The following is a 21,677-nucleotide window of genomic DNA, read 5'->3' on the forward strand; positions in this document are numbered from 1 at the left end:
GCCCATCACCATCGACCTCCCTGGGGTGGGGGAACCAGCGTGAGACTACCAAACGCAGGTAGTGGGAGAGATAGAGCCGCCGCTGCTGCTGTCTTTTTTGAGTTTAAACACATCACCAATGGTCCCAGCATCCCTCCCACCACCCCAGCCCTGTCCCCTCCACCCCACTCCGCCTCTGTGGCAGGGTATTCCCTTTTGCTCTCTCTCTCTCTCTCTCTCTCTCTCTCTCTCTCTCTCCTGTTGGATGCTGTGGTTTGCAATAGAGTGGCCATCATGTTTGGTCTTTAGTCTACTTTCAGCCCACATCTCCCACCCCGAGTGGGCCCTCCTAGCACCCTTTACTTGGTGATCCCTTCTCTGAGCTGCTTTTCCCCCCAGTATGTGAGGCCAGCTTCTAAGCTGCGAAGTAATCTTCCTGGTACTTATCTATACTATTCTTAGGTGTTAGTTTCCCATTCTGTTACTCGATAGCACAGCGGGTAGGGCGTTCGCCTTACAAGCGGCCAACATGGCCGACCCAAGTTCGATTCCTCCGCCCCTCCTCGGAGAGCCCGGCAAGCTACCGAGAGTATTCGATATGCCAAACACAGTAACAACAAAGTCTCCAATGGAGACGTTACTGGGCCCGCTCGAGCAAATCGACATCAACGGGAGAGCCTTTACCTTTACCTTTACCTTATGTTCTACAAATGAGTACAGTCCTTCTATATCTGTCTCTCTCTTTCTGACTCATTTTACTTAGCATGACACTCTCCACGTTGATCCACTTATATGCAAATTTCATGACTTCATCTTTTCTAACAGCCGCATAGTATTCCATTGTGTAGATGTGCCAAAGTTTCTTTAACCAGTCATCTGTTCTCGGGCACTAGGGTTTTTCCAGATTCTGCCTATTGTAAACAGTGCAGCAATGAACATACAAGTACAAATGTCATTTATACTATACTTTTTCTTGCAACTCCGGGATCTATCCCCAGGAATGGTATTGCTGGGTCAAATGGGAGCTCATTTGCTAATTTTTTGTGATGCATCCATACCATTTTCCAAAAAGACTGAACCAGTCGTCTTTCCCACTAGCAGTGAAGGAGAGTCCCTTTCTTCCCAAATCCGCGCCAACACCAGTTAAGGTGTATTACATTGATTGTCTTGCATATGTGAAATCATCTTTGCATTCTTGGAAAAATCCCATTTGGTCATGGTGTATGATAGTTTTGATGGGTTGGTGGATTTGACTTGCTAAGATTTTTTTTGTTTAAAAAAGATTTTGTTTAAGATCTTTGCATCTATGCTCATAGAGATATTGGTCTGTAATTCAGGATAATGTTTACTTCATAGAAACTGAGAGTGTTTCTGAAAAGATCTTTGTCACCCCTTCAAATATGAGTGATCGACTAGATTGATTTGGTAGTATTTGTTGCAGGAACTTTCTATCCAACACTTTTAAAATATTGTGCTATTCCTTTTTGGATTAGAATTTCTATTGAAAAATGTCCTGAGAGACATTTTGGGATTTATTTATATGTTATGCTTTGTTATTTTTCTTGGTGCTGTTAAGATTCTTTTTTAATCTTTGATTTATGACTTTTTAATTATAATGTGTCTTGGTGTGTGCTTGGGCATATTTTGTTTGGAAATCTGTATGCTTTCTGGATCTGGATGTATGTTTCCTTGCCTTTTTTGGGAGAAGTTTTATGTTATGGTTTCTTCAGATGTTTCTACTCCAATATATCATGAAAATCCTATGATATTACTATTGTTCTTTTTAATGTTGTCCCATAATTCTTGTATATTTTCTTTATTTTACATATTCCCTTTCCTTGTTGTTGCTGCTACAATGTCCCGGGGCTGTGCACTTGATTCTAGCCCTCACTGGTGCTCATGCAACTTTAGCACTCATGCTTCAGTTGTGGTGCTTGAAAACACTTGGTTGCAAGGGGGTATGGTGCATCCAGCAGGTCAATCTGTACCTGTGAGGCGAGTGCATCAGCAGCTTCATGGCGCCTTCAGACTATTAGATACCCCAAAATTGCTGCTGTGCCTTTGGCCATACCCCAAAGCCTTGGGGCAAAGTTTACCAAGAAAGTAAACAGCCAAAAGTTAGGTATGTGGGAGACACACCCACAAACCACCTCCGGCTCAGCTATATAATTGGAGGCATGGCCTCTCTGGTTCCTGATTGAACTGCTTAACAGACATGAACCCAGAAACTCAGAAACAAATCTCGAAACCCAACGGCTATTGGCAGAAATGCATCTGGTCCCTGCAGTAGGCTACCGGTGCTGGGCCACCCCAGGTGGGAATAGGTTTTGTGCTTTGGCCTGTTCCCCCTGGCGGCCTAGTGGCCATCATCCTCCAGAGGCCACTGGACAGTCAGGTTTGGGCCCGCAGTGATGAGACACTTGGGGCCTTACAGGATGGGGGTGGAGCCAGCCCTTTCCTCCCCATCCCAACGAGATCCCGATTCGCCACCCACGAACGGCCTCTCTGGCTCCTGATCAAGATGCTTAACAGCTATGATCCCAGGGACTCAGAAGCAATTCTTGAAACCCACCGGCTTTAGGCAGAAATGCGTCTGACTGCTCAGTAAGTTACTGTTGCCGGGCCACCCCAGGGGGAAAAGAAAGGGTGCTGCCCCTCCGCCTTCTCCCCATTGGTGGCCTGGTGGCTGCCATCTTCCAGAGGCCATTGGACAGTGAGGTTTGGGCCTGCAGTGACGAGACACATGGGGCCTCACAGGATGGTGGTGGAGCCGGCCCTTTCCTCCCCATCCCAATGAGACCCTCAGTCGCCGCCCACATACGGCCTCTCTGTGTCCTGATCAAGCTACTTAACAGTCATGATCCCAGAGTCTCAGAAACAAATCTCAGAACCCAACGGCTTTTGGCAGAAATACTTGTGGGCAATGCAGTAGGTTACCGGCTCTGGGCCACCCCAGTTGGGAATAGGTTTTTTGCCTTGGCCTGCTCCCCCTTGGCAGCTCAGTGGCCGCCATCTGCCAGAGACCATTGGACAGTCAGGTTTGGGACCACAGTGACGAGACACGTGGGGCCTCATGGGCTGGGGATGGAGCCCTCCCTTTTCTCCCCACCCCACCCCAACGAGACCATGAGTCGCCGCCCATGAATGGCCTCTCTGGCTCCTGATCAAGCTGCTTAATGGCCATGATCCCAGAGACTCAGGAACAGATCTCGGAACCTAGCAGGTTTTGGCAGAGAAATCTCTCAAGATTTATCCCTCCAGATTTAAGTGTTAAAATTTCGGAATTTCAAAATTGTGCAGCCACTACTGCAACCACGCGACATCATATATTATTCATGACCAGCAATAGAAAACAAATTGTCTACTGTTTCCTTTTCAGCAGATCGAGTGTTTGGGTAAAATCCCAAATAATAATGGTGGGTGTGGTGTCGAAATGTTGAATGTGATCAAAGTATAGAGAGAGTGCTGCCTCACAGGTAGGGGGAGAGTGTGGGATGGGGGTATACTGGGGTTTTTGGTGGTGGAGAATGGGCACTGGTGAAGGTAGGGGTGTTTCATTGTATGACCGAGACTTTAACCCGAAAGCTTTGTAACTGCTCTCACGGTGATTCAATAAACAAAATTATAAAAAAAATGGGAAAAAAGTAAGGTGAAGTTCATGCAAAATTCAATCAGCTTAATCAGTGGTTGAATAAATAGCAGTCACAATCACGATCACAACCATCCTGTTATTCGTCGATTGCCTCGAGCAGGCCCCAGTAATGTCTCCTTTGTCCTAGCCCTGAGACTTTTAAAAAAGTGCCATATTCAAGGCTCTTTCAGGGTTAGGAGAATGAGACCCATCATTGTTACTGGTATTTGGCATATTGGCTACTCCACGGGGAGTTTGCCAGACTCTGCCGTGTGGGCAGGTTACATTCGGTAGCATGCCAGTTTGTCCAAAGTAGGAATGAGATAATAAAATGTCATTATAAGATGCCAGGTGCGGGAGCAGAAGACTCTGCACTGTTCTCTTCTGGGAGCTGGGTTTTATAGTCTCTGATGCGGGTCCCGGGACTGAGATCTCCAGGCATACTCCTCCAAATCCCAGTAGGCAGGGGTCACACTCACCAACTGGCCCCCTAGCGCTGTGTAATCCCATCAACGGCCAAGACTCAGAGACTATAAATAGCAGTACTCCTACATAAAAAAAAACACTTGGTTGCAGTATTAAGAGACCATACTTTTTTGTTGTTCCAACATTGTGTTCACAAATGGCAGTACTGTTGTTTGGTGCCTGGGATTGAACCCCGTGCCTCATGCCTGTGAATCAAGAATTTTATCACTGAGTCACATGCCTAGGCTCATGTCTTGATCTATTTTCTTGGGGGCTCTCAAGCAGTTCTCAGTATATCTGAGGTCAAAACTGATAATAACTGACTTGGTTCTGCAGTCAGATGCTTCAGTGATCAAGAACTATCTGCTTGTAGATGCTCAGGTACTACTTAGACCCAGTGGTGCTAGAGACCACCAGGGTCATGTCCGATAGTATCTAGAGGTACTCGTAGTCCTTGGGATTGAGTTTATGGCCCCAAACATGCAAAACATGTGTTGTAACCTTTTGAATATTTTTCTTAGTGCCATATTATCTTTATTTCTTAAATTTTAAAAATATTTTTGCTGTTCTTGTTTCAGGTACCACAGTAAATAGAACTGTGGGGACCACTTCTAGGTACTGGGACTTGTGGTGCATTCCCAAAGGTTTTGTGCTCATGCATGGTGAGGCAGTGCTGTTAGAGGGTCGCCAAGTGCTCTAGCAGTGCTCAGACTCTACCAGGGTTGTACCTATAGTGTACAGACACAGTGTTAACTAGGATTGAGCTCAGGACCTTACACATACTCCAGTACTTGAGATGTCTTCACAGTCCTGATGTTCCTTTAAAAATTCCACAATTCTGTGGGGTATGATGCCACCAGCAGGTCAATCTGTACCTGTGAGGTGAGTGCATCAGCAGCCTGATGCTGCCTTCAGACTTCTAGATACCCCAAAATTGCTGCTGTGGCTTTAGCCAGACTCCAAAAGCTTGGAGCCAAGTTTACAAGAAAGTAAATGGCCAAAAGTTAGGTATGTGAGAGACACACCCACAAACCACCTCTGGCTCAGCTATATAATCGGAGACAAGGCCTCTCTGGTTCCTGATCAAACTGCTTAACAGCCATGATCTCAGCGACTCAGAAACAAATCTCGGAACCTAACGGCTTTTGGCAGAAATGTGTTCGGTCCCTGCAGTATGTTACCGATGCCAGGCCACTTCAGGTGGGAATGGGTTTTGTGCCTTGGCCTGTTTCCCCTGGCGGCTCAGTGGCTGCCATTCTCCAGAGGCCACTGGATAGTCAGGTTTGGGCCTGCAGTGAGGAGACATGCAGGGCCTCACAGGATGGGGGTGGAACCGACCTTTTCCTCCCACCCTAATGAGACCCTGGTTTGCTGCTCACGAATGGCCTCTTCTGCTCTTGATCAAGCTGCTTAATGGTCATGATCCCAGAGACTCAGAAACAAATCTTGGAACCCAGTGGCTTTTGTCAGAAATGCGTTCGGTCCCCACAGTAGGTTACCGGTGCTGGGCCACCCCAGGGGAAAATTGGGTGCTGTCCCTCTGCCTGCTCCTCCTTGGTGGTTCAGTGGCAACCATCCTCCAGGGGCCATTGGACAGGTTTAGACCCTGGGTAGCCACCCATGAAAGGCCTCTCTGGCTTCTGATCGAGCTGCTTGATGGCCGTAATCCCAGAGACTTGGGAACAAATCTCAGAACCTAGCAGGTTTGGGCAGAAATCTCTCCAGATTTAATTGTTAAAATTTCAGAATTCCAAAATTGTGCAGCCACTATGGCAGCCGCATGACCTCATATGTTATTCATAGCCAGCAATGAAAACAAATTGTCTACTGTTGCCTTTTCGGCAGATCTGATTGTTGGGGTAGAATCAAAGATAATAATGGTGGGTCAGGTGTCGAGGTATTGAATGTGGTTTGAGTGGAGAGAGAGTGATGTGGAGGTCGTCTGATCCACAGGTGGGGGGAGAGTGTGGAATGGGAGTATACTGGGGTTTTCAGTGATGGAGGATGGGCTCTGGTGAAAGGACGGGTGTTTCATGATTGTATGACCGAGGCTTAGACCCGAGGGCTTTGTGATTGCTCTCCCCGTGATTCAATAAATAAATATATAAAAAGGAAAAAATTCACAGTCCTCATGTTTCTTTAAAAATGTGACGTGGAGCAAGGAAAGCCTCTTTAACAAATAGTGCTGGCAAAACTGGCAGCTACATGCAAAAAAATGGGCTCAGACCTATATCTAACACCATGCACAAAAGTCAGATAGAAATGGATTAAAGACCTCAACATCAGACCAGAATCCATCAGGTACATTGAAGACAAAGTTGGAAAAGCCATTCATGACATGAAGATAAAGGAATCTTCAAAGATGACACCCCACTGACCAAACAAGTGGAAACAGAGATAAACAAATAGGACTATCTTAAACTAAGAAGCTTCTGCACCTCAAAAGAAACAGAGACCAAAATCAAATGACAATCTACAGAATGAGAAAAGATATTCACTCAATATCCATCTGATAAGGGGTTGATATAAAAGACATACAAGGCACTGGTTGAACTCTATAAGAAGAAAACATCCAATCCCATCAGAAAATAGGGTGATGAAATGAACAGAAACTTTCTCAAAGAATAAATCCAAATGGCCAAAAGGCACATGGAAAAAATTGCTCTTCATCACTAATAATCAGGGAGATGCAAATCAAAACAACAATGAGATATCATCTCACACCACAGAGACTGGCCCACTTCCAAAAGAACATAAGCAACCGGTGTTGGCATGGATGTGGGGAGAAAGGGACTCTCCTTCACTGCTGATGGGAATGCCAACTGATTCAGGCCTTTTGGAAAACAGTTTGAACGCTTCTCACAAAATTAGCATTTGAGCTCCCATTTGACCCAGCAATACCAATTCCAGGAATAGATCCCGGAGATGCAAAACAGTATAGTAGAAATGACATCTGCACTTGTATGTTCATTGCTGCACTGTTCACAATAGCCAAAACCTGGGGGAAACCCGAGAACAGATTACTGGTTAAAAAAAACTTTGGTACATCTACACAATGGAATACCATGCAGCTGTAAGAAAAGATAAAATGATGAAATTTGCATATAGGTGGATCAACATGGAAAGTATCATGTTAAGTGAAAGGAGTCAGAAAGAGAGGGACAGACATAGAAAGGCTGAACTCATTTGTGGAATATAAAGTAACAGTATGGGAGATTAACACCCAAGGATAGTAGAGATAGGTCCAGGAGATTTGCTCCATGGCTTGGAAGCCGGCCTTACATGCTGGGGAAAAGACAGCTCGGATAGAGAAGGACCACCAAGTAAATGGTATTTAGGGGGCCCGCTTTGGATGGGAGATGCGTGCCGAAAGTAGACTATAGACCGAACATGATGGCCATTCAATACTTGTTTTGCAGACCAGAATACCCTAAAGGGGAGAGAGAGAGGGAGAGAGAGAGAGAGAGAGAGAGAGTGTAAAAGTGAACGTGCCTGTCACAGAGGCGGGGAGAGGGAGTGAGGGGGGGAACAGAGATGGGAGGGATACTGGAAATATTGGTGATGGAAAATGGGCACTGGTAGAGGGATGCGCACTCAATCATTGTATGAGTGAAACATAAGCATGAAAATTTGTAAGTCTGTAACTGTACCCCACGGTGATCTATTAAAAGAAATTTCTTCTTCAAATATTTACCCAATACCCATCAGAGAGGGGCTTAATATCCAGGATATACAGGGCACTGGTAGAACTTTACAAGAAAAAGACTTTTAACCCCATCAAAAAATGGGGAGAACAACCAGTGCTGGCCCAGATGTGGGGAGAAAGGGACTCTCATTCATTTATGGTGGGAATGGCGATTTTTCCAGCCTTTTTGGAAAACAATATGAACCTTCCTCCAAAAACTAGAAATTGAACTTCCACATGACCCAGCATTACTAGTCCTGGGAATATATCCCAGGGATACAAAAATACAGTAGAGATAATATTTTCACTTGTATGCTTATTGCAGCACAGTTTACAATATCCAGAATCTGGAAAAAACCCAAGTGCCCGAGAACAGATGACTGGTTGTAGAAACTCTGGTACATCTTTCTACACAATGGAATACTACGGCAGCTGTTTGAAGTGATGAAATCTTGAAACTCTCATGTAAGTGGATGGATATGGAGAGTATCATGCTAAGTGAAATTAGTCAGAAATAGAAGGTCAGACATAGAATGGAATCATTTGTGGAATATAGAGTAGCAAAATATGAGACTAACATCTAAGGACAGTAGAGATAAGGGACAGGAAGTTCACACCATGGTTTGGAAGCTGGCTCCAGTTTCTTGGGGGGAAAGTAGTTAGGATGGAAAGGGGACCACTAAGTAAATGATGATTGGAAGGATAGCCCAGGTTGGGAGATATGTGTTAAAAGTAGACCAAAGACCAAACACAATGACCTCTTTCTTAGTTTCTGTATCACAAATTGCAATGGCCAAAATTAGAGAGCAAGAAAGACTGTACCGCCACAGAGGCAGGGAGTGGGGTAGGGTGGGGGTGGCAGGTGGGACACTGGGAACAGTGGTGGTGGAAAATGTGCACTGATGTAGGGGTGGGTGCCCGAGCATTGTTTGAATAGAACACAATCATGCAAGTTTGTAACTGTATCTCACGGTGATCTATTACATTTTTCATTTAAAAAATTCTTTTTTTTCTGCTGTTCCTTTTTGATGCTTTCCAATATCCGATCTTTGAATTCAGTGAGTTGATCATATTCAATTCTTCTGTTGAAACATCTCTTTATTTTTAATTCGTTTATTCTGTTCTTAACTCCATTATTTCTGTTTGAACTTTTACACACTTCTTTGCCCTTGTTGAAATTTTCTTTCACTATCATCATTTCCCTTAGCATGTTACCTGAACTCTTTTTCAGGCTGAGTACTTGGTTTTCTTGAATTAGGAATTTTTTATCCCAAATATTTTTCTTTTTCTTTTTTACAGTTACAAAGCTTTCATGAGTTTCAATCATACAATGATTGAACACCCATCATTTTCCACCACCAATTTACCCAATATTCCTCACCCCCGTCTCTTCCCTCCCCTCTGCCTCTATCTCAGACAATTTTCCTCTTACTCTCTCTCTATTTTTGGTCATTATGGTTTTCAATACAGATACTGAGAGACCATAATGTTTGGTCCTTTATCTGCTTTCAGCACACAACTCTTATCCCGATTGATCCTTCCAACCATCATTGACTTAGTGATCTCTTCTTTAGCCCAATTGCCTTCTCCCTCAGCTCATGAGACAGGTTTCCAACCAAAGAGCAATCTTCACGGCCCTTGTCTCTATTGCCCTTGGGTGTTAGTCTCATATTATGATATTTTATTTTCCACAAATGAGTACAATCATTCTATGTCTGTCCCTCTCTCTGACTCGTTTCACTTAGCATGATACTCTCCATGTCCATCCACGTATAAGCAAATTTCATGACTTCATCTACCCTAACAACTGCATAGTATTCCATTGTGCAGATATACAAAAGTTTCTTTAACCAGTCATCTGTTCCGGTCTGGGAATCTCAGGTTGTTTCCAGATGCTGGCTATCATGAACAGTGCTGCAACCAAGCACTTTTTCTTAATCCTACTGTTACTGTCTCTTCACTGTGTTTTGCCTTCCATGAGTGTGTCTAGGTGGTGCCTTGGTATGATTCCAAGTAGTGGCTGGGATGTGGTCAAATGATTTTTATATGTTGATTTCATAACCTGCTTAATTCCCTTATCATCTGTTATTTTTAGTTTCTCTAGGATTTCCTATATTGTAATTGTTCATTTCAATGAATTTTAACATATGTATGAAAACACAATGACATCAAGATAATGGAATTTTTCATAAATTCAAAATATGTTCTTATTTTCCTTCTCTGAACTCTCCTTTATACCTGGGAAAACATCAGTTGTGTTTTGTACATTATAAATTAGTTTAAATTTATATATTTTTATATCATTTGAAATCATACGATTTACATTTATAGCTTGAGCTTTTTCACTTGGTATAACATGCTAAGATTCATCCACATGCTTGTTTGCATAAATGGTATATTTTAATGGCAAAAAATCTTCCATTATATGGCTGAAACATAGTTTGTTGATTAGAATATTCACCTATTGATGGAGATTTAGATAATTTCCAGATTTTATGCAAATAGAAAAGCTTTGAATTTTCATGCCTCAGTCTTTGCCAGGTTTGATGTTTTTATTACTTTCAGATCTTCTAAGGGCTGGAGCGATAGCACAGTGGGTAGGGCGTTTGCCTTGCAAGCAGCCAACACTGCCTACCCGAGTTCAATTTCTCCGCCCCTCTTGGAAAGTCCGGCAAGCTACCGAGTGTACCTCGTCTGCATGGCAAAGGCTGGCAAGCTACCCGTGATGTATTCGATATGCCAAACACAGTAACAATTGTCACAATGGAGACGTTACTGGTCCCGCTCAGGCAAATTAATGAACAATGGGAGGACAGTGACAGTGACAAGTCTTCTAAGTGTGTATTGGCTAGGTCTTATGTTGGGTACATGTTAAACAGTTTAAGATCCTGATGTAGTGTATTCTGTAGAGGCTGAACTCTTTAGATAAACAGTATATAAGACCCAGGAGTATGTGAGAGGTCTAGTTGCTCTACATCCCTACCATTGATATTTTTATGTTCAGTATATTTAATTATAGCTGTTCTACATGGGATATGGTTATATAATTGTCCATTTATGAGAACTATATATTTTTTATTTTGCTTTCATTATTGTCTTTAGTGTTTGGCAGATGATTATGATGTGTGTGTCCAGGAAAAATGTCTTTGGGCTTAAGCTATTTGGGATTGCCAAGATTAATTTTTTGAAAACTACTTAACTGAGATATACCTCGCATACATCCAATGTGTGCAACTTGATATGTTTGGAAATAAATACATATCTGAGAGTCTGTCGGCACAATATATACAACAAACTTATCCAATGCCTTGAAAAGTTTCTTCAAATTCTCCTTGTCACTTTTTCTTAATAGAACATTTAACATGGGACTAGAGATTGCACTTAGTAGATGAGAACCTGCTTCGGATGCATGACTCATGAATTTTCCCCAGCACTCTATATACAACAAAACATTGGGGCCAGTGATATATAATACAGGAGTTATGGCATGTACTTTGTATGCATCTGACCCTTGTTCAAATCCCTAGCAATGCATTGCCTCCTGAACACCACTAGGTGTTTCCCTGGATGTCCTTGGGCACCACTGGTGAGACTTTGATTGTCCCAGGGACTACTGGGACAAAGGAATAACACATCCTCAGGCCATAGCTGCTAGTTCTGTTGGTAGAGTATCACTGAGAGTGTACACTGGATCCCCTGAGAACCACTTGGAAAGATGATAAAATACAAACAAAACAAAACAAAACAAAAACCCCAAGAGTATTTTATATAAAATATATCCTCTGAGCAGTAAAATTACTGGTTTTGGCATATCGAATACACAAGGGATAGCTTGCCAGGCACTTCCGTGCGGGCGGAATACTCGGTAGTTTGCCAGTCTTTCCGAGAGGGATAGAGGCTTTTGGGGCGACCTCTAATCGCCCTCGTAGGTGTTATCATATTTGAACCCTATAAATATAGTATGGCAATTCCGGAAGATGGGTATTTAGTGTCTTATGATGTGTCACGTGGCCGCGAAGCGGCCGCGTGGGTCCAGAAAGCGTCCTGGAGTGTGGCGGCCGCTGGGTAGTGGAGGTAGTGTCGAGTCATCCTAAGTAGGATTGGCAGAACACTAGATGAAGGACAACCATGTGAGCAAGCCGGGTTCCGCAAAGGATTCAGCACCATCGACCATATCCACATGATAACCAAGCTCATTGAGGTTTCTCGGGAGTTCAAGATGCTGCTCTGTCTAATGTTCATTGATTTAAAGAAGGCTTTTGATTCTGTTGAGACGGAAGCGGTCATTGAAGCCCTAGCCAATCAGGGCATTCAAGCCCAATACATCAAGATCCTCCTTGAGCTGTATTGCGGATTCACTACCAGGATCTCACCATTCTACAAAGAAGTAATCATTGATGTCAAGAGAGGGGTTCGGCAGGGTGATACTATTTCACTGAAACTCTTCAGTGCCACCCTTGAGAACATCATGCGACGACTGGAATGGGAAGGAATGGGAGTGAAGATAGATGGTCGGCAACTACACCACCTCCGCTTTGCTGATGACATTGTTTTAATAACACCAAACATCAGCCAAGCGGCACAAATGCTGACCGACTTTGACCATGAGTGTGGAAAGGTAGGTCTACAGCTGAATCTTACGAAGACAATGTTTATGAGAAACACCCTCATTCCTGATGCCCCATTCGCCCTCAACGGAAAGACCATCTCCAAATGCAACAGCTATGTGTACCTAGGTCGAGAAGTCTACATGACAAATGACCTGGCACCCGAGCTGCGCAGGAGGAAGAGAGCAGCTTGGAACGCCTTCAAGAACATTGAAGAAATAGCTAAGAGGACGAAGAACCTCCAGCTCCGGGCACATCTCTTTGATTCCACTGTTCTTCTAGCATTAACATATGCCTCAGAGACCTGGGCCCTGCGTAAACAGGATGAGAACGCTATTCTGGTCTCCCAAAGAGGAATTGAAAGAGCTATGCTTGGAATATCATGTTTCACTCAAATGAGAGAAAGAATCCGGAGTTCCGACCTCCGCTGACGATCAAGAATCAGGGACGCTGTCTCGTTTGCCAAGGTGTCAAAAATTAGATGGGCTGGTCACGTAATGAGATTTAAAGATGACCGCTGGACTAGAGCTGTCACTGACTGTATCCCACGGGATGTCAAAAGACCGCATGGCCGCCCACCTACCAGATGGTCAGACTTCTTCATCAAGATCATGAACTATTGGTTTGAGGCTCTTCATGTTCCCGGAGTGAACAGATGCCACTGGGTTACACTAGCACGCGACAGAGTCAAATGGAGACGTTACTGGTGCCCGCTCGAGCAAATCGACGACTAATGGGAAGTTAAGTGATTAAGTGATTAAGTGAGCAGTAAAATATTATTTATTTTGGCGGGGGTAAGGTAATAGCCAGCACTATTCATGTTTTACTCTTGTCTCTGTGCTCAGGAATCATTCTTGACCATGCTAACGGGATCATATTTGTTTCTGCAGAATGAAGCAGCATCAGCAGCACACAAGTGAAGTGCCTTACCTATCACACTACCTTCCCAACTACATGCTTCATTTGTCTTAAACAACAAAACCAATATTATTATTTCATATGTGCAGTGTTGCTACACTATTCCTATCCCTGGAGTATGCTACACCAAGCCCACCATCATAGTGTCTAGATACTTCTGATTTTATCCTAAAATATCCTTCCCCTCACACCCTTAGATCATAGTTCTATTGACAGTATCCTCTGAGCAAAATTTTAAATACATAATATTGTATTGTTAGTTATAGAAATATTTGTGTAGTGCATTAATCCTTTATAACTTAAACTTTTTATCCTTTAACTTTTTTTTCAGTTGAGTCATTGTTTTCTTTACCTCTAGAATTTTAGTGGTTCCTTTTTATGTTTTATACATATTATTGAACTTAATTTTCTTACATTTAGTGCTTGTGATCTAACCATGGAACTGCCTCACATATAAGGCATGTGCTCTACTACTGAGCCTCATTGTTGGATACTTGAATCAATTTTGGGGTTCTTTTTTATTTTGTCATAGCCAATTGTGTTCAAGGTATTACTCCGAGCTCTCTGCTCAGAGATCATTCCTGGTAAGACTATAGAGAACTTCTGCATTCCCTGGCTTGGACATGGATCAGGCGCATGCAAGGTGAGTGTACTGTGTACCTGCTGTACTCTCTCACCAACTCTTGAATTCATTTTTAATGCATTGTTTTCTTGATTTCACTTATCTATTTATACATATTCTCTGACTCATTGATATTATATTTTTAAATTTTATTTTACTTTTAGAAAAGTAGTTCATGATATTTGATTACATTTAATATTTGAACACCAATCCAACCACCATTACACCTTCCCACCACTATATTTGGGATGTTTCCATCCCAAACCCCAACCCCTTCCCCAAAGCAGAATCTAAATAATTTATTTTGTATTGTTTGTTATGAATAAACAACTGAAAATGCTCAAAAAAACTTTTCTTAGAGGAGAGTGTGTGAAGGTCATATTTCACTCTGGAGTCATTAAGCCTTTTATAAGAAATTACTAATATGTTGTTAAGGGTTCAGCCTTGTGTGTATGTATGTACATAAACCTGCAAAAATATAATTCCATCTAAGATTGATTGCCTTCTACTTTAAGCTCCATTAAATGTGGTGCTCTACTCTTGGTGTATGAGTGGTGTGAGGTATGAGTTGTCCGAGGATAGGTTTACTCTTGGGTGAAGTTCAGCCTGAGAGTGTGGAAAACGGCCATGAGCATAGCGGTGGTTGAGTTCTGGAAGTTTTCGGCTGCTGGGGCTGGGTTCCTGGGGCGGGGTGGGGCCTCACTGCCCCACTCCGGGGTGCCCCAAATGAAACAGCCTAGTGCGCGGTGTGGTGGCTTGTCTATGGATCATTGAGATTCTTTAAGATAATCATTGTGAAATCTTTGTCAATTTGTCAATCTCTGTTACTTTTTTTCCTTTTGATTTTTGAGATACACTCAGATATACCCAGGAGTTACTCCTGTTGGTGCTCAAGGACCATATGGGATGAGGGCATTGAATACAGGTCAGCCATGTGCAAAGCAAGCACCCTAACCGCTCTACTATCTCTTTGGCACATAGATTTTTGTTTCTTTAGACTTAGGTTACTAGAGTTCTGTTTATTCTTTTGTCAGTGTGACATTTCCATAATTTTAAAGTAATTCTTGTACCCTGAATTCGTGTTTATTAATTCTAATAAGTCACTTGACTTTGGTAGTGTGAGTTCTTTTTTAGTAAGCATCTTCAGAGTCTCTGAGTAGGTTTTTGGTGGTGACTCTGCTTTTGAGTGGTGGTCCTGCTCAGAAGAAAATCTCTGTTTGCTAGACCCTCTGCTCTCTTTCTCCCACAGGAAAATTTTTGGGTCAGTGAGAGTCTCTCAATGCTGTTCTATGCCAGAGTGGAGGAGGGTTGGGGGTAGGTAAAGTGAAACTGATGTTTTTGCCCCTTTAAAATAGTCTTTTCTTGCTTTTGTGCAACACCAGATTACTGGGCTTTCAAATCATATTTTCATCCATGGACAATTGTTAAATATGTTTCCATGGGGACCTAAGGGTTTTGACCTCTTTTTTCTGCAATTTTACTAATATCATTCCTGTTATGAAGTTCTTGAATTTATAGGTTTACATGTTTCTATAAACTTGGAAAATATTTACTGTCTCCTTTCCCTCCCATTCTCCCTTCTTTTCCTTCCTTCTTTTCTTTCTTTATCTTCTTCCTTCCTTCCTTCCTTCCTTCCTTCCTTCCTTCCTTCCTTCCCTTTCACCTTTCTTTCATCTTTTTTCCTTCCATCCCTCCCTATTTCTCCTCTCCAACTCCCCCTTTGTACTATCTCTTCAGACCAATATGATGCTGTTTTAATAAAGACTTATAATTCCCAAGTCTCATATTTTATATTATTAGCAACGTACTCAGATCTCCTCATTTAACCCCAAAAAACTTAACCATTAATTTGCATCCCCATTGTGATACCTACCTTTTACAGCTGTATTTGGCTCTGAAAATTATGTTTTTATGCAGTCGATTCAAATTGAACTCTACTGATGTAAGTGCATTCTGGCACTTTTTGTCTGCTTTTGGGAACTTCTCTATTTCACTAAAATAATATCTTGCATTTTTCTTTCCACTAGTGAGACCATATTTGTGGTTCTGACGTCATGATATTTGTTTAGATTTTCCTCTTAACAGAATAAGTGCCATTAAAGATTTATTTTTATTACTGTAAAATCCAAATCTGCAATATGAAAAAATAACATCTTACATGAATATAAAAATTAAGAATAAACCTCCCAAAATGACTTTCCATGAGAATGATGGAAACCACAATAACAGAGAATATAGATTCAGTAGGGAGATTGGAATTCCATTTTGTAAATATACATATATTAGGAACGTCAGGGACTAGGTTGGAGATGGAGAGTACAGTGGCTCAAGCAGTTTTTTAGTAAATGGCTGAATTGGTCAATCTCTAGCACCACAAATGGTCCAACAAATACCGCTAGGAGTGTTCCCTGAGCACAGAGCCAGAAGTGAGCTTTGAGCATCAATGATTTGACCCCAAATCAAATTAAAGTCAGATATTTATAAGCAAGAGCCATATTTCGAGATGAAATAACTTATTTGAATTATACATGCAGAATAACTGCTAAAAGATTTGAAACTGGGAAAAAGCTAGTGACAAAATGCTCAGTGTAACAAACTTCTGCTGCTTTCCCCCTTTTCAGCCTCCTTGACAAGTATGTATTGACTGACCTAGAGGCTCTAGTTTGGCGGATCTGTTATCCATGGCATTGCTGACTCTGGTTTGGGGGATCTATTGTTCCATAGTCCTGTTCTTTATTTCAGCTTGATGATAAATTCAGATTTGGTGATTAAATGTCTCAGTGACATCAGGTGGCTACGTTTCTAGCATCAAATACCTGGCTATTCATCCAGGCATTGACACTCTTTTCAGATGACTTTCACAGCCACAACCTCAAACAAAACCACCCCCAGAGATATAGTTATTGCCTTTGCACCTAGAAACACAGAGGACTCTAGAAATGGAGCTGAGAAAGGGATGTGGAGGAAGTAGTGAGGAAATGATGGGCATAGCTGGCTGCTAGGTTTAAGAGTCTCATATTCAGGCCTCTACCAACATTAGCTTTTGTTTTCCTTCTATATCATTTCCAGCATAGGAGCTCATCCTTTAGCTTCACAGGGCACTTCACTGCACAGTTCACATGGACTTGGGAACTGCTTCGAATCTGTCAAAAGTAAAATTTTGACAATATCAATTATTCCATGTATAGGAGATGTGTCTATATTTCCTGTCTTCTTTTATTTCTTTTAGGGATAATTCATAGATTTATTTGAATAAGTCCTTTACCTCCTTTGTTCAGCTAATTCTTCACTTAATCACTTAATCACTTAACTTCCCGTTGGTCATCGATTTGCTCGAGCGGGCACCAGTAACGTCTCCATTTGACCCTGTCGCATGCTAGTGTAGCCCAATGGCATCTGTTCACTCTGGGAACATGAAGAGCCTCAAACTGATCGTTCATGATCTTGATGAAGAAGTCTGACCATCTGGTAGGTGGGCGGTCACGCGGTCTTTTGACATCCTATGGGATCCAGTCGGTGACAGCTCTAGTCCAGCGGTCGTCTTTAAATCTCATTACGTGACCAGCTCATCTAATTTTTGACACCTTGGCAAACGAGACAGCATCCCTGATTCTTGATCGTCAGCGGAGGTCGGAACTCCGGATTCTTTCTCTCATTTGAGTGAAACGTGATATTCCAAGCATAGCTTTTTCAATTCCTCTTTGGGAGACCAGAATAGCATTCTCATCCTGTTTACGTAGGGCCCAGGTCTCTGAGGCATATGTTAATGCAGGAAGAACAGTGGAATCAAAGAGATGTGCCCGGATCTGGAGGTTCTTCGTCCTCTTAGCTATTTCTTCAACGTTCTTGAAGGTGTTCCAAGCTGCTCTCTTCCTCCTGCGCAGCTCGGGTGCCAGGTCATTTCTCATGTAGACTTCTCGACCTAGGTACACATAGCTGTTGCATTCGGAGATTGTCATTCCGTTGAGAGCGAATGGGGCATCAGGAATGAGGGTGTTTCTCATAAACATTGTCTTCATAAGATTCAGCTGTAGAGCTACCTTTCCGCACTCACGGTCAAAGTCGGTCAGCATTTGTGCCGCTTGGCTGATGTTTGGTGTTATTAAAACAATGTCATCAGCAAAGCGGAGGTGGTGTAGTTGCCGACCATCTATCTTCACTCCCATTCCTTCCCATTCCAGTCGTCGCATGATGTTCTCAAGGGTGGCACTGAAGAGTTTCGGTGAAATGGTATCACCCTGCCGAACCCCTCTCTTGACATCAATGATTACTTCTTTGTAGAATGGTGAGATCCTGGTAGTGAATCCGCAATACAGCTCAAGGAGGATCTTGATGTATTGGGCTGGAATGTCCTGATTGGCTAGGGCTTCAATGACCGCTTCCGTCTCAACAGAATCAAAGGCCTTCTTTAAATCAATGAACGTTAGACAGAGCGGCATCTTGAACTACTGAGAAACCTCAATGAGCTTGATTATCGTGTGGATATGGTCGATGGTGCTGAATCCTTTGCAGAACCCGGCTTGCTCGCATGGTTTTCCTTCATCTAGTGTTCTGCCAATCCGATTTAGGATGACTCAAGTGAACAACTTGTAGATGACAGACAATAGGCAGATCGGACGATAGTTGCCAATGTCATTGATGTCTCCCTTCTTGAACAGTAGTACGGTCCTGCTGGTTTTCCACTGGGATGGAACCTTGCATTCAGACAGGTAGCATGTGAAGAGCCGAGCCAGTGTATTGATGAGTACTGACGACAGGTTCTTCAGGTGTTCAGATCTGACCTTGTCTGGGCCGGGAGCTGTTCGTTTCTTTACTGATGAAATGGAGTGTTGGATTTTGGAAGGGAGAACATTGGGAACGACATATCCATCCTGTGGAATTTGGTATGTCGGCAAGTGGACATGGCTATCAAAGAGATTTGAGTAGAGGTCATGGATAATCTTCTCCATTGCCATTCTGGAGGATGTGATGGATCCATTAGGACGTCGGAGGGCAGTCATCTTGGTCTTGTAGTTGGCGAAGGACAGGCGGGCGTTACGAATACTTTTCCTGGCTTCTGCCGCATCTACCAGAACTTCTGCTCTTCTCTCTTTGAGGTCTTCCTTGATTGCATCTCTGCACTGCTTTGCGAGCTCGGACGTTAGCTTGTGGCTGCCTGAGGCATGCGCCAAACCACGTTGGCGAATAAGCTCAAGAGTTTTTGAAGACAGGCGTTTTTTTGTGGCTATCTCTCTCTTGGCGTTCCTCGCACAATCACAGAGGTGCTGAACCAGTTGATCGTATTCCTCGTCAATGTTGTCAACAATGGCATCTTCCCATGTTGCTGCAATAGTGCCAAAGAGCTCCCAGTTGGTGGTCGTTCTGGGAGTTCTCTTTTTAAACTTTGCAGCCCTTTCTCCCCGCTCTGTGAAGTATAATTTTGCACAAAGGAGAAGGTGGTCCGATCCTATTTGGAATTTTGGGACAACAGCGACATCAGTCAGGCAAAACCGTCGATTGAATATGATGTGGTCTATTTCATTGTGAAATCGTCCACAGGGAGACTCCCATGTCGAACATTTAGATTCTGCCTTCTGAAACTGTGAGTTACCATGAATGGTCTTGGTCGACATGATGAACTCAGACAGTCTCTCACCCTGTTCGTTCCATTCTAGGCCATGGGTCCCGATGTGAAGTTCTACAGCTGATCTTCTCGGTGCTATCTTGGCATTAATATCTCCCACATGATCTTGTAGAAGGTGTGGTCTTCTTTATAGAACTTCTCCAGCTCCATGTAGAACTTCTCGATTTCTCTTTCATCATAATGAGATATTGGTGCGTAGACAATGAAGATAGAAACTGCAGGCAGTGAGCCACATCTATTCAAATGTAAATGTCTGATTCAGGTTGTTAGGCATTCGAATGAATCAATGCTCATGGCCTAGTTTGTGTTGACAAGGACACCGACGCCTCCGACACTTCTTTTATCGCATGTTCCGAGGAACAATTCTTTTCCAGTGTCGAAAACGGCATGGTGAGATTTGTGCCTTCTTGTCTCGGTCAGACCAATGATGTCGTACTTGATCATTCGCGCTTGTACCATCAGGTCCTCAATTGATGCATCTGATGCTAGCATACGTGCATTGAAAGTAAAGACGATCATTTTTGTCCTCCTTCGTTATGGCAGCCTAGTTCGGCTTTAAGATTTTATCAGCCTCTCCTTTCTCATCCTTCTCAGTGTTGCCATGTCGGTGAAGCCTTCAGGGTCAGGTGGATGAGACCAGTTGTAATTACTTTTTTTGGCATATCGAATACACAAGGCATAGCTTGCCAGGCTCTTCTGTGCGGGTGGAATACTCTCTGTAGCTTGCCAGTCTTTCCGAGAGGGATAGAGGCTTTTGGGGCGACCTCTAGTCCCCCTCGTAGGTGTTACCATATTTGAACCCTATCAAATATGGTACGGCAATTCCGGAAGATGGGTATTTAGTGTGTTATGATGTGTTGCACAGCCACTTTGCGGTCACGCGGGTCTGGAAAGCGTCCTGGAGTGTGGTGGAGGCTGGGTAGTGGAGGTAGTGTCGGCCAGCTAATTCTAGATATTTGATTTTTCTGAAGCACAATTGTGAATTAGATTCTTAAAAATTTTCTCATATATTTCATTCTTTGTATGAAAAAACAAGGATTTCTGCACATTGATTTTATAACTTGACAATTAACTTTATAAGCCTGTTATTTCTACGAGCTTTCTGGTAGAATATTTAGGGTTTTCTAAAATATTACATATTGATGTTGGTGGACCCTATGGGTGGCTTATGTGAGGTGAGGAGGAGAAAGACGGTCACTTTTGCCACGCTGGGACACAGGGTTACTGTGTTCTTGTCTTGCCTTGCAGAAAAGAATTTCAGGAGTAGACGAACAGAGAAGTATAAACAAATTTTGTTTGGAGGTTTTTGAAGGGTTGTAAGAGAGAAAGTGGGGAGATTAATGCCCACCAGAGAGATGCTGGGCTTCTACTAGGGCAAAGAGAGCCCCTACACATCCCAGCATTAGATAGGAAAGTACACATCTCAAGAGGGGAGTTGAGGGCATCACATATGTTCAGGCGCCACATGTGCTTGGCCACGTTGGCACAAGTAGCACATGGGTTTGGGCAGTATATGTGCTCCCTTCCTTTGTTTAAGGTGGCCTTTTAAGGTCTCTCCACCTTGCCCCCATTTGGGGCTTCTACTTAGGTAAAAGTCTTTTGATAGGGGGGTAGGGTTGGGAGTGGTATATGTTCTTTGAAATTCTCTTCCTGGCCTTTTGTTTCTGCTGGAGCTTCTTTCAGAGGGGTGTTCAGCTTTCTCTGGGTCTGTTACTGACCAGGCGAAAGTCTTTATCCAGTCTTATTTCCTGTTTTCTGCAAAGTTGGCTTTCCTCATCTTGAGAGCTACTGGTATCATTATTTTCCAGGAAATTCATGGCCATTGCTTTGAGGGAGGGGGCCTTCCCTATCTACCTACCTGTCTACATCAATGTGAAGTATTACAAGTATCATTTCACTTTCAAATAGGTGATGGTTTGACTTCTTTTCCAGTCAGAATGCATTTAACATCTATTCCTTGCCTAGTTGCTATGGCAAGGACTTTTAATACTATATTGAATAGTAGTAGTGAGAGTGGGAAACCTCGTTTTGTGCTAGATCTTAGATGGTTTTCAGGTTTTTATCATTGAGGATGGTATTCAATGTGGGTTTGTGGTAAATAGCTTTCGCTAGGTTTAGGAAAGTTCTTTCAAACCTTATTTTATTAT

General features: G+C 42.9%; 1 pseudogene; it reads right to left on the reverse strand.

Annotated features, from left to right (window-relative positions):
* The window catches only part of LOC130038108 (high mobility group protein B3-like), a 33,189-nt pseudogene extending 11,836 nt beyond the window's left edge, over positions 1-21,353 (reverse strand).
* Between the last annotated feature and the right edge of the window lie 324 nt (positions 21,354-21,677).

The sequence above is a fragment of the Sorex fumeus genome, unplaced genomic scaffold (genome assembly GCF_029834395.1).
Source record: "Sorex fumeus unplaced genomic scaffold, SorFum_2.1 ptg000073l, whole genome shotgun sequence".
In the NCBI taxonomy this organism is placed as follows: Eukaryota; Metazoa; Chordata; class Mammalia; order Eulipotyphla; family Soricidae; genus Sorex; species Sorex fumeus.